This window comes from Taudactylus pleione, unplaced genomic scaffold (assembly GCF_031769625.1).
Source record: "Taudactylus pleione unplaced genomic scaffold, aTauple2 ptg000064l, whole genome shotgun sequence".
In the NCBI taxonomy this organism is placed as follows: domain Eukaryota; kingdom Metazoa; phylum Chordata; class Amphibia; order Anura; family Myobatrachidae; genus Taudactylus; species Taudactylus pleione.
In genome coordinates, this window is record NW_028284466.1 from 15,524,276 (window position 1) to 15,540,401 (window position 16,126).

The 16,126-nt window shown below is 39.9% G+C and overlaps 1 long non-coding RNA gene across 1 annotated transcript in view; it reads right to left on the reverse strand.

Annotated features, from left to right (window-relative positions):
* The window catches only part of LOC148534795 (uncharacterized), a 50,565-nt gene extending 37,285 nt beyond the window's left edge, over nucleotides 1-13,280 (reverse strand). Inside the window, exons 1-2 of the long non-coding RNA XR_015876905.1 lie at nucleotides 13,198-13,280; nucleotides 12,146-12,247 (exon numbers count right to left, since the gene is read on the reverse strand). This is a non-coding gene — a long non-coding RNA (uncharacterized LOC148534795). The remainder of the gene's footprint in view (nucleotides 1-12,145; nucleotides 12,248-13,197) is intronic.
* Nucleotides 13,281-16,126: the final 2,846 nt, after the last annotated feature.

Consider the following 16,126-nt stretch of genomic DNA (forward strand, 5'->3'; position numbering starts at 1 on the left):
CTTCAGGATTTATTAGTGGATATATTTTTCTTTCTGTGTTTGAGGCTGTCCATATCATATTCTTACTCTGCAAAATTATGTCAGCAGTGTTATATATTTTTAATGAGAAGCTTTATATGTTTAGTGTTTAAATATTGAAGTATACGTATTTATAATATAAAATATATTGATTTAAACAGATGGTGTCCTGAAATTCTGTTTCTGCCATATTGGGAACATTACCCTTTTGATTAGCGCATCACCATTTTTTGGTTTATGGTGGCGTTTTTAGAAAACTATACTGTGGCTGCATAAGCAGAAAACTGGAGAGGAAGATCCTTTACAGTATGCTGCCTCCCTTTGCAGTGACAGACAGGCTTACAAAATGCCCTGCAGACTTTGGCTACATATACTGTAATAGGTCCTAAAGAATAGAAAATAGCGCTTGGAAATATGGCTCTATATTTCATATACTAGAGCTATAAAATCAAATTTTCGATAAACGACATACAGTAGAAAATAGCGCTTGGAAATATGGCTCTATATTTCATATACTGGGGCCATAAAATCAAATTTTTGATAAATGACATAGAAAATAGCACTTGGAAATATAGCACCATATGGTAAAAAAACTGTTGCTTTATTTCTAGCTGGGACTAGTACTCTATAACAGAAGTTGTCAGTTTCAGTTTATTTTCACTATGTAAGAAGTAAAAGTCTATGGCTTTCACCTGTAGGTGTTATGGAATAGTGGTAAAGTGACTGCACATCACACCAGGCATTTAGGGTTTGAGTCTCAGTGTAAACAATTTTTTGCTCCAAAAATAAATTTATATGATTCAATAATATAATATTATCAATAATATCATTTTAATAACAATGAAACTTTTTAGAATAAAATCATATTTCATCTAGAGGGTGTGAACAGCATGTACAGTATGTGGGGATCTGCGTCAGTGAGGATGGTGTGTGTGTGTGTGTGTGTGTGTAGGGATTCATAGAGATATACTGTAGAAATTACCACTTGAAAATATGACACCATACTGTATTTGATATACTGGAGCCATAAAATTAAATTTTAGATAAATTACATAGAAAATAGTGATTGGAAATATGGCTCTATATTTCATATACTGGAGCCATTAAATCACATTTTAGATAAAAGCCATAAAAAATAGCGCTTGGAAATATTTCTCTATATTTCATATACTGGAGCCATAAAATCACAATCATAAAATCCTGCACTTGAAGAAGGACTGAATGTTCAAAATGCATCATGCAGCTGCCATGATGAACTTACCTGGGAATCTTGGATCTACCATTATTGGAAAGGGCTAAAACTCTTCTGGTGTGTTGTGGAACTCAGGGCTAAATTCAGACCCGCTTGCTAGATGCGTTCGCAAGCAGCGAAAGTATGCAAATTCCTGATCACACTGCAAGGCAGCTATGTCTTAGCGTGCGATTGCTCTGTGTTTGCAGATGCCCACCAGCCTGTCTTAAGATGCCTACTGTCCCACGTCATCTCAAAGAAGTGTATGCAACCATCAGTAACATTGAGTACCATCAGATGCGATCGCAGCACTTGTGGTTGACCATATCCTGCCACAAGCACTGCAAGTATATTTTTGCAATGTGAGAGGAAACCGGAGTACCCGAATGAAACCCACGCAAGCACAGGGAGTATATGTAAACTCCACACATAATAAATAACTACAGTATTATACAGAACACCATCTGAATCCACTACAAATGTTTACTGAAGTTTACTAATATGCATCTAAAATTATATATAAAAGATATTGTTGTTTTGTATGCTATATACCTGTAATAGGGATTGTCATGCTTGTGCAATTACTGATAAAAGAAAAATATCACACAAAATAATCAGTTTTTCTATCTTTCATCCGGTAAAGAGAGACCATAAAAATGCACACTGCATACAACCATGAGGATGTACTGTGAGAGATGTGCAGCTTTCTATATTATAGCCACTATTGGGCAACAATATTCTTACTTCACAGAATAGTGCTGAACAATACAGAATAAGATGATTAATAAGATTATTTTCTACACTTACTGTACATAGTACACTAGATAATATCATAAAACAGCATTAGTACAAAATGACAGGTGCTATTTAATGGAAAATTAACTTAAGTTTATTTATTCTGGTTGTTTTATTTCATTATATATCACATGAATTATGCTCTTCTGCACAAATACACTTTTTATGCTTGGTATATTTGACTTGAATGATTTGCTTGGTATGTGCTACAGGATGTGACTTCCACTACCAAGGCAAAGTTTAAAATCCAAATTAGATCTAACACAGTGAATATCATTGCAAGTAGAATGCTTAAATGGCATCAAAGGCAATTTTTTAAATTTCTATTACAGTACATCTATTATTGATAGCAATAGGGGAGACATATATGAATTTCCTGTACCTTCTAAAGGTCTTTCCTGGAAAGAAAAAATACATGAGCTAAGACAGTAAAACACACCAGCTACACAGCTGTCAAATACTCTATGAAGTACTTACATTTTGTATCATTAAACTCTACATTAGTTTGGAGTAGAAAATAACCTTATGTGAAAATCTCAATTTTTTTTGTTTTCTCTTTTTTGCCTTAACTTCTTATCTAGCGCCTGTATTTTCAGAATGTTGTCTTATTAAATATTAAAAATCTATCAGATTGCCATAAACCAAACTGTTAAGTTGCAGTTCCACATTATACACAGCTATGTTCGAAAACTCCCATACAATCACCATACAATGAAAATACCAATTCAAAAGTGAATAATGAGAGCAATTTGCGATGTGTCTAGCCTGCGCTCACTTATGGTTACACTTCATTGACTATGACAAGTAAATGTAAGTGTACTCATGGAAACTCTATTAAATGCCAGGTGCCATACAGTATATGTACAGTATACACTTGCCTTGATAGAATTACAGCACTTTTCCTAGTCATCACTAGGTCAGAAGGTCTATTCTTTCATTTATAAGTAAACACAAAGCAGCATAATATTACAAAGGGGGTTCTTGTACTGTACAACTGCCAATTTCTACATATGATTCAGTTTGTATTATCCCATAAAGTGCCTTCTACAAGAGTTGAACTGATGCATTTTAACAAAGACAATAATTAAAGATTGATTTCAAATTTAGTAAGCCACACTTCTTCGGTTCTCTTGGCTTATTAATGTTTTCTTATTTTATTAATTTAAGTTATTTCAAACTACTCAGCAACAAATCACTTAATTTATGTGCACTATAGTAAAATTAATATTGGTATGGATTACACTTCAGAAGTTGTTTAGCTTTGGTGTATAATTGGTTTCTTTGTTACTTCTGTTTTTAAGCAACAAAAAAAAATCAAATTTGCTATCTGCTTCCTTGACCTATGGAATTTGCTTGCAGAACTTAGTAGCTTTCTTATTTAAATACAATGCTTGTATATTCCACACTAGTTTCGGGAAGGTGTTGGGGTCAGTTTGTGCCATCTCTAAACTTCTATTTACAAATATGGAGTTAGTAAATTTCAACAGAACTGAAACAGTGGAAAGCTCTAATCTTCATCTAGAGCAATCTACAGGAATAATTTAATTATATTTTTTGTTTTTCTGTTTGGCTGCTGGACCACTGACTTTGGGTGTTAACATATGATTCTGACTAACCAGCCATGCTAACCTAACTATAAACAGTAACAGTTGTGATAGCACAATATATATTAACTTGCCTACTGTCATCTACAAATTTCTACACTAGAGCTGGTTAGATATTTTATGTACGAGCATTCAATCTTGACTTTGCTTATGTACAAGTTAATTAATATATTACCAAAGTTGGGGAAATACAAGTTCTTTAATCATAAGCCATGGTCATACTGAGTCCTGACTCGGATCACTTTTGGGGTTCCAAGTAGAACTGAGGGCCTAATTCAGACCGCTTGCGAGTTTTGAGCACTCGCAAGCGGGTCGATGTTGGCCTAGTGCGCAAGCGCATGACGGAGGCGGCTCTGTCGTGCGCATGCGTGAGACCCGGATAGCGACGGGCAAGCCGTCGCTCCAGGTCTCACTACAAAGGGGGTGTGCTGTTGATGGTGAGTGACAGCATGCCCCCCTTTGGTGGGCATGCCGGGGGCGTGGCTGGCCAGATGGAGGCATTCCCATGGGAATGCCTACCATCTGGGGCCAGCCCCACTGACATCACAAGTGATGTCAGTGGGAGTGCTCTCTGCTCTGATAGAGCCGAAAGCACTCCAGGGCTTGCGGCATTGTGACCCTACCACAAGGGTCTTGTCACAAGCCCGATGGTCGCGATGGTCTTGACCAGGAGGCCGCTCTAAAAATGAAGAAGGACAGCCCTAAATCAGAGCGAGTGCTCTGTCAGAGCGTCCGGCTCTGAATCAGAGCCTGAGTTTTGGCTCCAGTTTTCCGGCAAGTTGGATTTTGGATCTAAAAAAAAATAATCTTGCGTGTTTTTATTGCAGGTAAGTCCCTTCATAATGATTTCAGGTGCCAAAATTGGTCAAAATGTACTGGAAATGACTGGAAATTGTTGTTATTAATGTTAATAATACTATAAGAACAAAACAGGTTCAAGTTACATTATTTTAGTTTTTCTCTATTTTTTTTTAAAGAAATCCAAAACCGAACAAAACACTTGAAGCTGGTTTTGCCTAAACCAAAACCATAATATTTGAGGGTGGTTAAACCAACACCAAAACACGGGGGTCCGCGCATATTTATAGATAGGACATGGATTTCTTCGAGGTTATACAGTATGTGCGGATGCAAAAGCATATGATTTTGTCTTTGAGAATGCACATTCTATATGTCTGCTGCAAAAAACTGAGATAACCACAATGACACTATTCATTAAAGAAAAAAAAAATGTATACACTCCCAGTGGCAAACATGGATATCACTTGCAGTTGAACAATTACCATGTTAACCTGGAAAGTTTGGGGTCATTTTATTGTGCCACATGACCATAGTACAGTATTAATGGTTAGTTATGTCTTCTGGCTTTACACCACTTGGGATAATGTTGAGGTTTTCCAGCATTTGGCCAGATGTTATGAGGATAATCGTAGGTGCTGCATGGTATGCACTGATCCACTCAGTGTAAAATACACAAAATTGCATTGTCCATGTCTAAAAAAGGTTTAAACCTAAGTACATATAAAGATTTTATACTCATTACTCCAAATGCTTAGAAAGTCAGATATGAAAGTCTAATGTGAAGCTGGGTACACACCTGGATGTCCAGGTGACCCAGCATTGCAGTGATGCGATGTAACAGTACATTGCATCACCATACACAATACATGATCTGCTGTACGATGGTGCAAAATATTGTTACATGTCTAATGTAACCCTACCACATCGTCGCTAGCATTGCCGCAACTGATGTGCAACACATCTAATGGGAGGATGTGACCACTCAATTCTTCATATGAGGAATATGGTGGTTTTCAGGGTACACACCGGATAATATGTCATATAGTCATGGGCGGATTGGCCATTACCTTAGTCTGGAAGATTCCAGGTGGTCTGATTGGTCTGTGGGGCCGCTTGTCATTTGTGGCCCCGCCCCCCGAATCACATCACCTGTCACTGCTTTCTTTCATGACAGGCAGCCTGCCGGCTGCCAGTCACAGCTAGTAGAGCTGCCCACGGCCCACCTCTATCATGAGTAGAGGCTTCAAGTCCCCACCCAGCAGGAAGTAGGGGAGGGCTGTGTGTTTTTAAGCCCTGAGGGACCGCCAGCTACCTGCAGCATGCCTGGTATCCAGGAGACAGGCTGCAGCAGGCATGTTCATGTAGGTCTATCTTGCCTTACACTGCTAGTCTGCCTGGCTCTGCAGATTTATTGGCAGATTCATTTCCACAACTAGACGGAGAGGGGGCGATTACTTTTCAGCCACAAGTGCAAAGCCCTGCCGAACTGCATGTGGTTAGAGCTGGCTACCGAGCAGCCTCGTCTGCCTCCCTAGTCCCGACCGATAAGCCCCGCCTCCCGATGATAAGCCCCACCTCCCAATGATTAGCACCGCCTCCCTAGAAGCTCCTTCTCCAGTTCAGAGACTCGGAAGCAATGGTGGCTCAAACATCCTGCCTTGTGTGTCCCCCACAGCATCTGGCTATCACAGAGAGGAGATGTGAATAATGCATTGTGAACCCAAGCAGAGCCCACAGGAGAGCTGCTGCTGCAGACAGAGAATGAGAGGAGGTGAGATGGCCTGCACAACCCACACTGTCCCCTGCCCAGTATATAAATTCTGTGTCCACATAATGTAGACATCTAATACCCACACTGTCCCCTGCCCAATATCTACATTATATGCCCTCATAGATATCTAATACCCTCACTGTCCCATGCCCAATATGGGATGTAGTTAATAGACCCCAACACTACCTGCCTTACACTGGACTTAAGTTAGGCATTGAAATGCCGATGCCTATCTTAATCCAAATGCCAGAAGACTGACCCCCTCCATCCCGATCATCGTCAGCCAGGTAAGTATAACACTTAGCCCTGGGATTGGAGGGGTTAAGTTTAGGGACCCCCAGGGGGACTTTTGGTTTGGCACCCCCCATTGAAGGTTAGGGTTAGGGTAGGGGAATGGGTGGTTAGGATTAGGCACCCCCCGGGAGGGTTAGGTTTAGGGTGCGGGGAAGGGGGTTTAAGTTTAGGTACCCCTGGGGTGAGTTTAGGGTTAGGCACTGGGGGGAGGTTAGGGTTAGGCACCCCTAAGGGAGGGTTAGGGGGGGAGAGGGGAGGGTTAGGATACTAACCACTGGCCGTCGGGATCTCCTACAGTCGGTCTTTCACTGTCGGGATTGGAACCGGCAGCTGTTGAGCCATCGGTATTTCAATCCCATTAAGCCCAATATTTATATTCTGTGCCACTGTTCCATGCCCACTATGTACTTTCTGAATTCACATAGCTAATACCCTCACTGCCCATGCCCACTATATATTTTCTGTGCCACTGTCCCATGCCCACTAAGTACATTCTGTGCCACTGTCCCATGCCCACTAAGTACATTCTGTGCCACTGTCACATGCCCACTAAAGGCCTGATTCATTATGGATTGCAACTGCTAATCCGCACGCAATTGGCCGATTGTTTTGCACTACGCATGCATAGCAGTGCATGAACTTGCCACTGCGATCAGGACTGCGATCGCAGCAAGCATGCAGAACCATATCAGACGTGCTTAGGTTATCTAGTGCGATGCCATATGCAGGATCATAGCATGCACTGAAGTTAGCAATTTCTGAGTAAGGTCAGGTCTACCACAATTGTGCGTATGGGTCCGATGTTACTGATTGTTTTGCTATATAGTGTTATGAATGTGAGACAAGGGGAAGTTGGAATCGTTATGTTTGTATGCGATCTTAATGTGCTGCGATCGCAATGCATAGCACCGCTGATATTAGCAACTGCGTACTGTGTGTGTTAGCAGAATAGCGATCCGTAGTAAATCAAGCCCTAAGTACATTCTGTGCAACTGTTCCATGCCCACTAAGTATATTCTGTAACCTCATAGCTATCTAATACCCTCACTGTCCCATGCCCACTATATACATTCTGTGCCACTGTCCCATGCCCACTAAGTACATTCTGTACCCTCATAGCTATCTAATAACCTCACTATCCCATGCCCACTATACACATCCTGTGCCCTCTTAGCTAACTAATAACCTTAGCCCACTATCAGGGATGGCACAGGGGGATAGTGCTGGAGTGATTAATGGGGGGATGGGCTGGAGACAGACCAAGGTGATAGTTCTGGAGACACACAAATAGGATGGTAGGACCACTGGTACTATTAGAAGAAAAGACTGGAGGACAGTAATCTTCAGTAAAATAACAATTCTAATGAAATCATATTACTGATGCAAATGGTACCAAATGAGCAAATATATTTTATTAATATAAAATTGTATAATATGGGAAACTCACATTTTGTCCTGCCCCAAACCTTTGTTACTATGTATTATATGGTTAAACTTCTGTTGCATGTTGATGACATTGGCTTTATTGCTATGCAAACAGGTGGCTTCCGGACCATGTGACCTCAGCATGAATAGTGAATACTAACTCAAGACACTGCCTGTCCAGGAATGATCAATTTCTTCAGAGGTTCCCTCGTTGCAGAGAAATCATATAGGTAAGAAACTACTCATTGTCATTCACATGCTCGCTGTGCTTATTCACTGGAGAGAGGGACTGTGGGCATGCCCATCAGCTCCTGGAGCAGTGAGTATTCCCCCAGCATGATTAAAATGGGGGGAATGGCTTGCGGGCATGGCATTTCACGTGAGGCTACACCACTTACCACGAGGCCATGCCCACTTTTTGGACACGCGCTTTAGGCGTGCACACATAGGGCCTGTTTCAGAATATTTTCCAGGGCCACTTTAAATTTCCAATCCGCCCCTGCATATAGTGTGTACCCAGCCTTTGGCAAAGACAATAAGGGAAAGTCCTGTATGCATAAATGTGAACAGATGTTGTGTGAGTAGAATTAACAGAATGGCTTATTTATGTAATCATGATGAAATCGATTTTATTTTGGGGAATACATTGCCAGCAATGAACTTCGAATAATAGTCCTTTATATTATGTGGCTGAGGATGTGTTTATGTAACTTATATTCTTTTCTTATTATTTTAATATTTTATATATCTCTTTCCAACAGAGTCTAAAGAATAGACCTTTCTTTTCTTGCAATGTAATTCGGAAGTGTATCATGTGTCTATTACAAATAGTTGCAAAATGTCAGCTATTTGGAAAAACAGTATGTCCATGTTCAATGTACCTATTGGACTATGCCCTTCAAATTCAGCTCTTTTTAGCAAGCTCAGTACAGTATATATCAAACTATTATAAAAAGTTGTATACATCCTGTAAGAGGCAGACTCACTTGGTATGACAAGTTATTGTGTCCAGATATTTATAATTATCTAGAAGCATGCTTAAAGATGAGGGGCTAAGCTGAGACTAGATATACTACTTCATCTGTTATTTTTTTTATTGAGTGATATATTGAGAACAGTTCTTGTATAGGTCTAAAAATAAGCTGATGTGTCAGTTGCTCTCCCTAGAGGTCAAAATTATATTTACTGTGTAAACAAAACATAAAAGGTGACTAAATAAAAGTGGGTGAAGTAACATGTAAAAAGCTAGTATTGTTATACAAACAGTGGTTTGCTACAATTTATGATTGACAGTCCATGATTTAAAAATGTATAATTGATGCATTGTATAGATTCATACAAAGGTACACAGATCTAGCTTTTTCAGCATCTTATATGTCCTGCAGAGTATGTATCAAAGACATGTGATTGTCTAAAAGATTAAGGCCCTGATTCAGAGCCGGACGCTCTGACCAGAGCGCTCGCTCTGAATCAGGGCCCACCTCCATTAATATGGAGCGTCCTCCTGGACGCTCGTATAGCTGTGGGTCACCACCCACAGCATATACGAGCGTGCAAAATGATGGTCGCGATGGTCTTGACCATAGCGACCATCGGAACTGCGAGTAAAAGCCTGTGGTTGAGTTTCTCAACTGCAAGGCCAGGAGTGATTTTGGCTCTATCAGAGCCAAAATCACTCCCACTGACATCACTAGTGATGTCAGTGGGGCCGGCTTCAGACGGTAGGCGTTCCCTTGGGAATGCCTCCGTCTGGCAGGCACGCCCCCGGCACGCCCACCAAAGGGGGCGTGCTGTCAGTCACCATCGACAGCACGCCCCCTTTGATGAGACACTCCGAGCGAAGGAAAGTCCTTCGCTGGTCGGGTCTCGCGCATGCGCACGACTGGGCTCCCTCCGTCGTGCGCATGCGCAGTGGGGAACATTGACCCACTTGTGAGCATACTGCTGCTCGCGAGTGGGTCTGATTGACCCCCTAAGTCAAGCATGTAGTGTTCTGCAGAGGCACTGGTTGTAAACTAAAAAGAGCAATCCTTGATCAAATTTGCCTTTTTATAAGCAAAGGAATTCCTGTCATTCCCGATTGTGAGGAAAGTTTTAAAAACTATGTGGTTTGGAAACACTGAACAGATCACTAGGGAATTCAGCATCTGCTGATTGGCAATGTCAAGTTGGATCTATGGCAGCACTATGGGGACCCATGCTATAGTGCCATATGTCATGGCTGGTAAAGTCTAGTGCTAGCTAGTAAACATTTGGAGGACCCACATTATTTTTCTACCAGATTTTTATACCAAAAGCCTAGGCTTAAAGTCCTAGTGCTGGACAGCAATTTTTGCGGAAATCCCATGTGATTTTTGAAGGGGGATTTCCCATTTATTTAAATAGAGGAGCCTGTAAAAATCATAAGGATTTATGTAGTAACTTACCCAAATTGTTGCACGGAGGCAACTAATTTTTTGATGTATATTTTGCAGATGGTTTGAAAACTTGCCACTTAGTAAATCTGTTGACTTCTTTCACATGTCAGCATTTCTCATATTGGCATTGTGGACATGTCGACATTATGCACATGTTCAATGTCAACATTTTACCAATAGTAACATAATAACTGTCAACATTTTGAAGTTGACATTATAAATGCTGACATTTTGACTACATCCCCTAACTAATAGATCTACTGTGGGGTAACTAGATCAAACAATAATAAGAAAGAATTTGGTCTTCTTTTCAAATAGTATAACTAAATGTAACAGGCAAGTTCTGAGTATTCCTACCTCAATTACAAATTACACTAGAGGGGGATTCAATTACCTAAACCCCGAAGCCAGCATTCATCTGGGATTTTTTTTCCACCTGCCCAAGGCAGGTGAAAAATAAATCCCCAATAAACAACCATGTTTTCTAAATTGTGGCTGCAAAAACAAGTAGATCCGTGACCTTATCACAAAAATAAATTATAATTTTTAATGGATTATTGGATAATCATGGATAATCGGGTGAAGAAAATGGGATCTAATTAAATTGCCTGAAGGCAAAACAAATGTGGTAAGGTCTATTTTACTTGCCAAAAGTTTTATCAGGGCCAATTGAATTCCCCCTTAAATCTATAAGTGCTGATGTTGTGAGAAACCTACTGGAACCTCTCATGATCCTGACTATATAAATAAAGGAACTATAAAATAAAAAAGTTACAAAAGGTTATCAATTATTATTTTAAAGAACTGTATTAATTTTTGGTAATGCATATAGTTTGTATTAAATTCATGGTTTTCCAGTATTTACTTGAAAGTAACCTTTAGTGAACTTCAAAATGATTGATGCACACTCACCATCAATACATTGGAATATACCTAAACTTTATTCATCAAATCAGATTTGATATACAGTAAGTACAAAAACGAAATAACTTTACTAGCTGTATGTAAAGCTCTGTAATTACTGTATATCATGAGCTAGCACAAAGGTTTAGGTATCTTATAACATACCATTTACACTTTACAGGTTCATTTTTGCTATTATGAACTATATGGAATTATAATCCAAAATACACCATTTAATTCTATTATTTCAACATAACAGGCCATTTCCTGCAATGACACAAAAGTCATACTAGCAGATGTTTGCTACTATCAGATGGCACTGACAAGAGATCTGATAGCTGGTAATAAAAATAATGCATAGAAGAAACTCTGTGACTAATCTCTTTTTCATGAGTTACAGAGGAGTGTGAGCACTAAGAAGTAGCAAACAAAGATCCGAAGATATGTGGTCATTCAAGTGTTCACTGAGCATGAAAATGAGCCTTCAGCAAAAATCGTAGTACATACCATGATGTGCAGTCAAAAAGAACTGTGTTGAATTAGATTACAAAATTGCTTTGTCTATATTGCTTGAAAAAAAAAACATCACAAGTGCAAGATATGCTAATCAGAATGCCCTGGAGACATGTGGATAATTAATTTAAAAAATGCATACAAAACCATAACTATTCTTTATCAATCAATATTAATGAGGGACATTGTTGACACCAGCAAAGAGTGACACTTCTTGTTTGGTGTATATTAGCATAAGAAACTGACATCTCTATTTCAACCTAGGCAGTATAGTATAATAACTCATTCAGGTTTGTTTTTCTGTGCTTAAGAGATGTATTGGAGAAGTGCTAAAAAGCCATGGGAAGTGTTTATTATGCAAATATTATATTACCTGTCATTTGCATTGGTTTGTTTTTTAATTATCCATGGACTGTAATTAATGCAGGTGCTTCTCATGTCCTTGTATTCATTCCCAGCTGCTGAAGTGATGTTACTGTCAACACATATTTAAAATCAACTAGTTACATCATGTGCACCATACATTCATCCCTTATTGTTACATACAGCCTATCCTCTATGAGAAAGAAAGGTAAACAGGCCTATCATGTAGCAATGACAAAAGTTCCTTGTGTGACCCTTCTGATACTGGACAGTTATCTGTAAAAATTTACTATATTTGTGTGTTAATCCCCAAGAGCACGCAATATCTCTAGCAACTTTACAGGTTTGTAACAGTGGTAATTCTCTTCAGAGAAGCAAGTTCCCCTACTACATAGATCTTAGTCTCTAGATTTAAGTCAGTCACAGGTATTAAATCTAAATTTAGAATTCAACACAAATAAATTATCTTTACTATTTCATTACATTGCATGTCCACCAATTTATCCAACACCTTATAACATAACGTACATGACATTATTTTTAAATATGGCAATATACTATACAGCACAACTTCTATCACTTGCCAGTGGAACTAAATAACTTTGAAAATGTTTTTATACTGCAGTATAAATTATTTCAGTACAATAAAATGTCTCTAGGGTTCAAACCTAAATTATGAGCTGGAAGGTGCACATAAATTAGTCCCAGAGCCTGCAGGAGGTTGTATAGTGCTATAGATAATGCTCCGGATTGTTTACATCTACTATATATGATGTCACTGTGATTGCCAGTGGCAGAAGGCAACCCTTTGTACTTTGCACATTTGTCACTATATATATGCATATATATCTCTATTGTAGTCACTTTATTTAATGTCAGTTTCCAGGTAAGTATTATCTTCTGGAGCCCGGTGTGATCCTCACATGTGGCTGTTGCATATATTTTATATTGTATCTCTTCAGTGTGCTTCATATATTGCTATGTGCCAGTGCAGGTAGTCCATTCATATGCTCTATATGCTGAATACAGGGGCTGCAGCACTATAAAGAGCTCCCTGGGTACCTTTCACATCAGTTTCAGACCAGTCTGCCCTCTTCCCACCTCTGCGGTCTGTCTCTGGCATCTTACATCCTGCCTCAGGGCTTTCCACCTTCTGAGATCTGCAGAGCATCCATCTTTCTCTCTGACTATCACCTCAAAGTCTCCTGAGTAACTGCTGTTCACTTTCAGCTATCACATGTCTGACCACCTGACACTGGTCACATGACCTGCTGCTGACCTCTACAGTAGCTGCAGAGATTGCTAGAAACTGTAGTCTGCTTGTGTAATAGCCTCTACATGTGCTGTAGCATGCTGCACTGTGTAAGATATAATAACTCACATAGCGGGGTACTACATACATCCCTGCTTAAATCTTGCATGTCCTCATTCAAAGTCCACTGTAGAACAATCTCTTATACTTTTTTTTTTTACACATATACTATTCACATCTGTTTGGTTGGGGTGGGCCATGATGGAATGGGTGGTCTCCACTCTGGATTCATCGGGCATGGAGCTTCCTGGGGAAGTCATGCTCAGAATATTCCCTGCAGATCCTGTTGCACCAATCCACTTGGTTTCTCTATTCGTCGACCAACTGTTCTCTCCATTAACTCACTCTGCTCTGAGACATCCGAATTTTGTTGTCTGTGTCCATTAGGCCTCCTTAAATAGTATGGTGGGTACTGACGCCTACAGAAGGGCCATTGTAGATTAGTACTCTCTTTATCTGCTGCAATTTCAACTTTTCCTGAAGTCTCTCCTCCTTCACGGTGTTGGTAGTTTTGCTGGTAGTTGGTTGGAGGATCTCTGCGATGTCGATAATACCAATAATGATTGCGATCTTTTGCATATTTGCTGCCTTGCACCGAAACACCACCAGGACCAGTTACATTAGTGGCTTTGAAGCCCTTCTCTTTCATTACCACAACAAACTCAACAGTCTCTCCAGCAACCAGACTTCGAAGATATCTTCTGGGATTGTTTTTTTTGATGGCAGGATAATCGCTCTTGGTGTCATCTCGTTTTATGAACCCGTAACCACGCTGCACATGGAACCATATGACTTGTCCTAAAATTTTTCTTGCACAAGCTGGTGTAACATCGCCTACATGTGCCATGTGGACAGCTTTTGCTTGGTTCTGCAACATCGGACCAAGGCTCATACCTTCCTCGAAGAGTGGACCTATTTGCCCCTTTCTTTCTAAGGGCTGGTCCTCAGGCTCAGGACTTCTGGGTTTAAATTTCCCAGACTGTTGACAATTGCATTCGATGTGTCTGCTTCTTTGAAAACATCTACACATCGGTCGGTCTAGTTCATCAAACTTATTAGTAGTTTGTTGGCCTTAATTCCGAGTTGCCTCCCATCGGCTGTCATAGCAGGGCCTTCATTCAGATCGCCAATCTTTCTCTTCCCTTTTGGGTTTTCCTTCAAGTTCTTAAAATCTTTTCACATGTCTGTCACCTCCTGAAAAACACATGCGATTTGTTCTTTTAAGGCGACTAAGGGATCTGATGATGTGGTCGATTGGACTTGTTGCGCTGCTAGTTCTGAATTTGCAATTACTTGTTCCTGCTGGGAAGTGGTCTTTAGAATTTTAATTGTTGTCTCCTTAAGCTCCAGGATACTGCTAGTAGAATCTTGGAGGCGCAAAAGTTTAAGCTAAGGTTTCACATTGACATTATAAACTCCCTCGATAAATTGACTGATGAGTTCCTCATCTTCCTGACTTATCTCTCCTGGTTTGCAGACCTTAATGGCTTGCAGTGCTTCCTGCAAGCCAAGAGCAAACTCCTGCAATGTTTCACCTGGTTGCTGCTTTCTTGCGTAAAACTGTATATTTAGTTCTGACAATGTTCGGGAATCAAAGATGTTCGCCAATCTTTGCAATACATCTTCTGCAGTTCTTTTTTGACTCTGCGGCCATGAGTTTGCTTCGCGCAGAGCAGTCCCTTTCAGTTGTCCAATTAATATTTCCACTTTCTGTGACTCACTTATTGGGCACAATCTGAACATGGCCTGAAGTTTTGTTTTGTATTCTTTGAATTCAGTTGCTCCTGCTGAATGTTTTTCTCCTGAGTAGCAGGGAAGCCATGGCGCCCTAAAATAATATGGTATAGTAATGTGGGTAACAGTATGCATTATGGGACTCCCTCTATCAGGTCCCTGACCCATCTGTTGTTCCCTGTGTGACATCTCTTATTAAGTAGGGGTAGTGCTTGCTTTGGATTCTGACTGGATCCTGTTTGTGGACGCCAAATGTGGTAATGCCCAACAGCCCGCAATAGCTCTAGCAACTTTACAGGTTTATAACAGTGGTAATACTCTTCAGAGAGGCAAGTTCCCTTACTACATAAATCTTAGTCTCTAGATTTAAGTCAGTCACAGGTATTAAATCTAAATTTAGAATTCAACACAAATGAATTATCTTTACTATTTAATTACATTGCATGTCCACCAATTTATCCAACACATTATAACATAACATACATGACACTATTTTTCAATATGGCAATATACTATACAGCACAACTTCCATCACTTGCCAGTGGAACTAAATAACTTTGAAAATGTTTTTATACTGCAGTATAAATTATTTCAGTACAATAAAATGTCTCTAGGGTTCAAACCCAAATTATGAGCTGGAAGGTGTACATAAATTAGTCCCAGAGCCTGCAGGAGGTTGTATAGTGCTGTAGATAATGCTCCAGATTGTTTACATCTACTATATATGATGTCACTGTGATTGCCAGTGGCAGAAGGCAACCCTTTGTACTTTGCACATTTGTCACTATATATGCATATATATCTCTATTGTAGTCACTTTATTTAATGTCACTTTCCAGGTAGGTATTATCTTCTGGAGCCCGGTGCGATCCTCACATGTGGCTGTTACATATATTTTATATTGTATCTCTTCAGTGTGCTTCATATATTGCTACGTGCCAGTGC